Source organism: Quercus suber, unplaced genomic scaffold, assembly GCF_002906115.3.
Source record: "Quercus suber isolate HL8 unplaced genomic scaffold, Cork oak 2.0 scaffold_310, whole genome shotgun sequence".
NCBI classification, from domain to species: domain Eukaryota; kingdom Viridiplantae; phylum Streptophyta; class Magnoliopsida; order Fagales; family Fagaceae; genus Quercus; species Quercus suber.
This window is the reverse complement of record NW_027069766.1, coordinates 505,614-514,164: the sequence shown is the minus strand read 5'-3', so window position 1 is coordinate 514,164 and position 8,551 is coordinate 505,614.

The window sequence follows — 8,551 nt, the reverse complement described above, 5'->3', positions numbered from 1 at the left end:
AAGGCAAGAAACGATGAGACAAATTTATAATACCAAAATGGCTGAAGGCAGTTCAGTTAGGGAGCATTGTCTTACAATGATCTCTAATCTGAATACATTGGAGGTTTTAGGTATCGATATTGATGGAGAATCCCAAGTGGATATGATACTCCAGTCATTACCGGAATCATTCAAGGAATTCAGACTCAACTATAATATGAACAAAAAGATTTATTCTTTGGCTGAATTAATGAATGAATTGGTAGCGGCAGAAAGCATCCTTGGTACTTCTAGTGTAGATGCTAATATGGCTGAAGCTTCTACTTCTCAACCTAAGTCGAAAGGCAAGGGTAAGAAGAAGAAGAAAACGAAGGACTTCACCAAGCAAGAGGGTAAACAAATTGCATTAGGGGTTGCTGACAAAGGAAAGAAGATCAAAGGAAAATGTTTCCATTGTGGTGAGAAAGGACATTGGAAGAGGAATTGTCCAAAGTTCAAGGCTACCAATAATAAGGGTATGAAAAGTTATTTCCTCCTTTTAATATGTTTAGTACCAAATCCCACTAATTTCTGGTGTGTGGATTCAGGTTGTACTAATCATATCTGCAATTCTTTGTAGGGGTTCCAGGAGACCAGAAAACTTAATGAAGGGGAATTTTTCTTACTTTGGCTGATGGGAGCAGGATTCCGGTTGTAGCTGTTGGTGTTTTTAATTTATGTTTTGAGTCTAGAGTTTTAATATTGGAAGACTGTCTGTATGTACCTAATGTTTGTAGGAATTTGATTTCTACAACTTATTTAGGTAAACATGGATTTTGTGTTATCCTTAAAGACAATGTTGTAATAAAGAAAGGTAAAATGTTTATCTGTTTTGGCAATATTGTGGATGGTCTTTATATTTTAACTCCTGATAAGCATGAATTATATAATTCTGAATTAGATAATGACTCTCATGTAAAATCATTAAAGAGGAAGTTTCCTTCTACTATGATACATATCTTTGGCACTTGCGTTTGGGTCATATTAATTCAAACAGAATTCAAAGACTGGTCAAAGATGGACTCTTAGAGCCCATGGACTTTGATGAATTTCCAGTTTGTGAATCTTGTTTGGAAGACAAAATGACCAAACGACCTTTTAATTTAAAAGGTAGAATAGCCCAAGAATTGCTTGAATTAGTTCATACAGATGTGTGTGGTCCTATGTCAACCCAAGCAAAAGGAGGTTATGAGTACTTCATCACTTTTACTGATGATTACTCAAGATATGGTTATGTGTACCTAATGAAACGAAAGTTCGAAGCCTTTGAAAAGTTCAAAGAGTCATGGTGGCGAATACCTTCTTGGGGATTTCAAGGATTACTTAACACAAAATGGGATTGTATCCCAATTGACTGCACCTAGGGGTGTCCAGACCCGACCCACACCCGCCGGACCGACCAAACCGCCCGATCTCCACCCGATTTCAGCCCGAACCGACGCTCCTGTCAGTCGGTTACGGGTTGCCGCGCCCAAGACCCGACGCCGGCGGGTCGAGTGGCGGTTTTCTTCTCCAAAACCCGAGCCACTCGACCCGACCGATGTTCTATACAAAAAATGCAGAATCCGGCGAGGTCGAGCTTAGATTCGAAGAGATCCGGCGAGGTCGAGCTTAGATTCGAGTAGATCCGGCGAGGTCGAGCTTAGATTCGAGCAGATCCTAATTTTTAGCCAAAAAATGCAGAATCCGGCGAGAAAATGCAGAATCCGGCGAATATTTCCAGAATCCGGTGAGATTTCCAGGTTCCGGCGACTTTTTTTTTCCAGATTTTGATGCTATCTTTATTCCGGTGACCCGCCCGACCCGACCGACGTTCACCCTCACCCGAAACCGACTCGAACGATGCTTCCGGCGAGTCGAGTCCGGGTTCCTCCACTCTTCACCCGACGCCGGCGGGTCGAGTCCGGATTGGGTCCAAAACCGACCCGGCCCGACCCGTGGACAGCCCTAACTGCACCTGGAACTCCCCAACAGAATGGTGTAGCAAAAAGAAGGAATAGAACTCTTTTAGAAATGGTTGGGTCCATGATGAGTTACTCAACTTTACTGATCTCTTTTTGGGGTTATGCCATAAATACAGCAAAATATCTTTTGAATTTAGTTCCATCAAAATCTGTTCCCAAAACACCCATGGAATTGTGGAGTGGGATAAGCCTAGTATGAAATATCTCCACATTTGGGGTTGTCCAGCACATGTGTTAAAAGGGAAGCCTGATAAATTGGAACCAAAATTAGAAGTATGTTCGCTTGTTGGTTATCCAAAAGAAACTAGGGGTTATTTATTCTATGGTCGTAAGGATAATAAAGTTTTTGTTAGTACAAATGCTAAATTCTTTGAAAATGACTATATAAATAATTTTACTCCTAGAAGTAGAGTTGTGTTGGCTGAAATGAATGAATCTATAAAAGAACAACCAATGGAAGAAACTAGGGATGATGTGGCTGTATTAGATACACCACAAGATACTACTTATGATATGTCTAGTACACAGGTGCCTTGTCGTAGTGGGAGAATTCTTCGGCCTCCTATAAGATTCATAGGTTTGGGAGAAACTTATGAAATTATCTTAGAAGAGGCTGAATCGGATCCTTACACTTATGAAGAGGCAATGAATGATATAGATGCACGTCATTGGGTCAAAGCTATGAAATCTGAATTAGATTCCATGTATTCCAATCAAGTTTGGGATCTTGTAAAGGCGCCTAACGGCATTAAACCTGTTGGTTGCAAATGGGTTTACAAAAAGAAGAGAGGGATAGATGGAAAGGTTGAAACCTTTAAAGCAAGATTAGTGGTGAAAGGGTATACACAAAAAGAAGGTATTGATTATAAAGAAACCCTTTCACTAGTAGCAATGCTTAAATCTATCAGAATTTTCTTATCCATTGCTGCTCATTATGATTGTGAGATTTGGCAAATGGATGTTAAGACTGCATTTCTTAATGGCAATCTTGAAGAGGAAATCTATATGATACAACCGGAATGTTTTATAGCAAAGAACCAAGAGCATATGATATGTAAGTTGAAAAGGTCCATTTATGGACTTAAGTAAGCATCTAGATCATGGAACATCAGATTTGATCAAGCAATCAACTCATTTGGTTTTAATAAAATCTTGATGAACCATGCGTGTACAAAAGACATCAAGATAAAGTGGTAATGTTCCTAGTGCTTTATGTTGATGATATTCTACTCATTAGAAATGATGTAGGAGTAATGTCATTAGTAAAGGTTTGGTTGTCAAGCCAATTTGATAGGAAGGACTTGGGTGAGGCTAATTTTATTATAGGCATCAAGCTTTGGTGAGATTGTAAGAATAAAATGTTAAGCTTATCATAGGCTGGATATATAGATAAGGTTCTAGAACGGTTTAGCATGCAAAACTCCAAGAAAGGATTACTTCCTTTCAGACATGGAGTTCCTCTATCTGATGACCAAAGGCCTAAGACTCAAGAGGAAGTTGAAATGATGAGACAAGTTCCTTATGCTTCTGTAGTGGGAAGTCTCATGTACGCCATGCTTTGTACTAGATCAGATATTTGTTATTCAGTTGGTATGGTCAACCGATATCAATCAAATCCAAGACCATAACATTGGCAAGCTGTAAAGCATATTCTCAAGTATCTACAGAGAACAAGAGTTTATATACTTGTTTACCTTTGTGAGGACTTGATTCCCATTTCCTATACAGATTTAGACTTTCAATCAGATCTAGATTTCAGAAAGTCCACATCAAGATGTGTATTCACCTTGGGAGGTGGAGCCATAACTTGGAGGAGTGTAAAGTAGTCTTGCATTGCAGACTCCACCATGGAAGCTGAGTATATTGCTACTTGTGAGGCAGCAAAGGGAGCTGTTTAGCTCAAGAAATTCCTTTCTGATTTTGGTGTAATGAGAATGGAACAATTTTCCATCACATTGTTTTGCGACAATAATGGAGCTATTGTATAATCCAAAGATCTAAGGAACCATAAGAAAGGAAAGCACATTGAGAGAAAGTATCACATCACTCAAGATATTATTGCTCGTGGAGCTGTGGTGGTTGCAAAGATTGAAAGTGCAAATAATCTAGCAGATCCTTTTACCAAAGCCTTGCCTCAAAGGACCATCGAGTCATATTTGGAGGGAATGAGAGTTAGATTAGTGCACAATAGTCTTTAGGGAAAGTGGGAGATTGTTGGGATTAGTGCCCTTAAATCCTATAGTATGATGCTATGTATAATATTATTTATGACATTATGTATGACATTATGTATGACTTAATATTGTGATTAATAAAGTTGTTTTATATTCATCTAAAATAATGGTAACATGAATATTCAGACATTATTATATAGTTCATGAGATGCATAGTATGTGATTTATGTGAAAAGTCACATAAGATATAAATCACAAGTTCTTTGTAAACTCAGAATTTAGTTCGTAGTCGGTGATGAAATTGGGCATTTCATCTGCGAAGACTATAACAAATTAACTAAGATGATTTGTCTTGATCATGGAAGTGGTGATTTCTAGATGATATGTTGATATGTTTTAAGAGTTAAGACATATTGAACTGAACTGCTGTGAGATTTATTATTCTTCTAATGACTGTTAATTGAATAATAAATCGCACGACTTCTATTTGCATGAACTCTTAATCTTGAGAGAATAATGGACCTGATCATGAATTGTAGGTTGCTTTGATATAATAGGAGTGAGATCTAAAGTAACGGTCAAAACCTCAGTATGTTGGACAGCCACATTTAGTGTCAATGGAACATATATTATCAAAATGAAATTCATAGTCTCTTAGTGGAGATATAAAATATTTCCTTGAGATAAGTTTAATGGGTTTGTTATTCAGAGAGTTAGGTCTAACCACTTTAGTAAGACTAAAGTATATATTTATGAAATTGGATTTCATAAATATATGATGAATAACATTAAAGGATTAAACCGGGTATTCAAGAATTAAGATGTAGTAATTCACAAAGTGGCAGTCTATATTCATGACTTTGTATTACTACGAATATTTTATGAAGGGGTTGCATGTACAATAAAGTCTTGGGATATAATTTATTAATAAGGCCTAGAGTGCAATTTTATTTATATAGTGGTATTAAATATAGTTAATGGTAACTTTGGACTTGTCAAGTGTTGACAGAAAAGCCCAAGGCTCATTGGAGCTAGAGTCTTATTTGTTCCCTTTTGGTCCTACTCCAAGCCACACACTAAAGCCCAATTGAAAAGGCCCAAAAAGCTAGCCCAATTAGATGATCAGTTATGTAGAGAGAAACATACAAAACTTTAGAAACAATGAATGAATGAAATGGAATGTATGTGAGGAAGAGACACTCTTTGATTCTCTCTAGAACACACACATATAATTAATTGAGAGACCACGCTTCTTGGGCATCAAGTGGAATTGGAGTGAAGATTAAAAGTATTCCCAAGTGCTTTTGATTTTCGGTTTTGAATTTCACCATACCTAGGTACACTCTCTTGATCATATATTCTGAAATTTACATAGCACATGTTATCAATTGCGAATGAAGTAGATCCGGTAAATTTTTCCGCTGCGCTTGTTATTTTCCACCATTTACATGTTTTAACACTTATAGCATGTTAATTTGAGTTTGTTATGCTCTGTTTTAAGTTGTTTTATTTTTATTTTGGACTAACATGAATCTAATCAAGTTTTGTGTTCTGTTTTGTGTTTTTGCACCTGTTTTCTTTCTTTGTTTTCTGTATACTTGTGCAGATGTCTCCTACCAAACATTCAACAACCAAGAAATCCTCCAAGCATGCTCGCACAGATTTTGACAACTTCAAGTCTGCTGAGGCAGATATGGCTTACAATGACTGCTACAAGCGAGCCACTACAATTATGGAGAGAGTTGTCCAATTGGAAACCTTTAAGGACACTTTCATTCCTGACATGTTCAAGGAAAGGACGTGGACGAAGTTGCTGAACCCGAGTGGAGTTGTGTACTCAGAAATCATAAAAGAGTTCTCCTCGAATGCCAATGAGGAAGGAGATCATATAAAATGCTGAGTAAGACACAAAGAGTTTGTTATCACAAGGGACAGCATTCAAGACTTCTTTGAAGTTTGTCCTCCTTCATAACCAATCATGGTGCAATATGATGATCGGTTGGAATCCATAGAGGAGATGGTGCCCATTCTTAGTGGTATGCTTAAGAAGTCCTCCATGAACACAATTCCACTCAGTCCGGAGATGAGGGCGCTTGCTTATGTGATGATTCACAACTTGTATCTGGTCTCCAACCTGATGACTTTGTCTGTTCCAAGGACAATCTTCTTGTATGATCTCTTCACTCACAAGGAGATCGATATTTGTGGACACATCTTCCACCTCTTGACCAAGAGCATTGAGAAGCAGAACTCCAGAACAGTCATGCCATTCCCTTCTCTCATTATGGGCCTCATAGCAAAGGCAAAGCTCAAACTTTCAAGCGGTCTCACTGTAGTACAAAGAGACTATCCTATTGGTGCACACACGGTGACTTGAAGCACAACTCACATTCGAGGATCCAGAATCGGTGTATCTTCGTTACCAAGGGATCATGTTGAGGAAGAGGGTGGTGACACAGAAAAGGAGATTGATAGATTCACTTATGCTCTAGAGACTTCAGCACAGCCATCATCTTCAGCACCTACACGAGGACCAGACAAACTTGATCGCCTTCTAGCTAGAATGGACCAGATGTTTACCATGCTTGACTTCCATGTGCAGCACACTGCGAACTAGTTTGCCTATATTCAGGGTCAGATCACTGCATTATCTTCACATATTGAGGATTTTTCCATGGCGCAGGGATAAGATTCAAAGTCCGAGCAGTTCTAGCCTCTTTGGCCATTCCGGTCAAAAAGGGGGAGAAAATTTTGAGGGGGAGCAAAGCACAGATAGAGTTTAGACTTAGATACATTGGTTCATTCAGGCGGGTTAGCATTATTTATATTTTTTTAGCTGTTGTTTGTTTACAGTTTTTATTGCTTTCTTTTAAAGCTTTAGTACTCTATTTTTAATTTTAGTTTATATTCAGTATTTGTGTTTATCCCAATACTTTTGTAGCATTTTTTTGGTACTTTTAGATGTTGATTATATATCTTAAGTACCTCACACTTGTACCCAAGTAGGATCTTGTATCTTAAATGCATATACTTCATGTATTTTGCATTGGTTGTGTGTTGGACATGCAATTGATCCTTGTGATTGATCTTAATTGATCTTAATTGCATGTCCGGATGAGCATTTACTAGTTAAATGCTCATTGTAGTCATTCTTTAATGACTATTCATGTATGATCAAGATATGTTTACATGTTTTACTGTGTCTACAAACTTAATCGCATTTTACTTGCTCATGTTCGTATCATGTATTCAACTTGTCATAAGCTTAATGAAAGTTTTGTTTGTGTGCGAGTGTTTCAAGTTACAAGTACATACATGCAAGTGCTTCGCAGCTTCTAGATTAGGTGTGAGTGAGTTTTGCCATTGTTCCCAAACTCACGTTTAATTCTAGAGTCTATTTTAGGGGTTTTGTCTCGGAATAGCCAAAAGGGGAGATTGTAAAGTTGTAATTTGCAACTATGTGTTTTGTTGGCTTTTATTCCATACCAAATTTGATTGTAATTTTATTCAATCTTTTGTACCCTGTATTTATTGTAGGATTTAATTGTAAGGGTTGTGTGTGAGAGAGAGAGTGTGTAAAGACTTAAGCAAATTGAAGACTAAAGAATTTTCGCAAGTAGCTCGCGACTAAGCATCTCGCGAAATGATGCATGTGCCCTACAAATGACTGGAATGCGAAGAGTTAGGACAGGATGGAGACAGTTGTGTTTCACGAGTAGCTCATGGGTAAGGCCTTCTCGCGAGACACCCGCGAAAAATTCTATTTTGCTAGGCTGTCACTTCTAAAAAACACTTGCTGTGCCTATACTATATATACCCACATTACCCACAAATGTTGAGGAGTGATTCTGAGAGAAAACCCTAGCCACAAACCTTAAGAGTTAGAGATTGTTATACTCACACTTCTCTACACAATTACTTGTGGATTTTCCTCAACTCCTACCTCTCCATTTCCATACCATTCAGAGGCTGATAGCCCAAACACTTACCACACCATTCTATAGTTTTTAGTGAGGTTTTGGTGCTACTAGGAAGCATTGGAAGAAGCCAGGCTTTAGCAGATGCAATCAGGCGTATTGCGGGATTCGGAGAGCTAGACAAGACATGGTTCTGAGAAGCCTTGTTGGAGTAGGAGCTTGGAGGGCTTAGATGCATCGGGTAAATTAGGCTTGGAGGGTCTCTTGCTAGCCTGTGTATCCCAACTGATTGTCTAGTGGATCGATTACTGCTTGGAGGGTAGCGGAAATGTTTTTCGCCGAGTTCTTCAGTTTCCTCTTCAATAACACATCGGCGTGTTATCTTGTGTTTGGTTTGTTCTTCCCTACTCTTTTACCTTTCATTTTACTGCTATGTTGTAATGATTATGGATTAGAGTAGCTTGTTTGTTTATCCGCT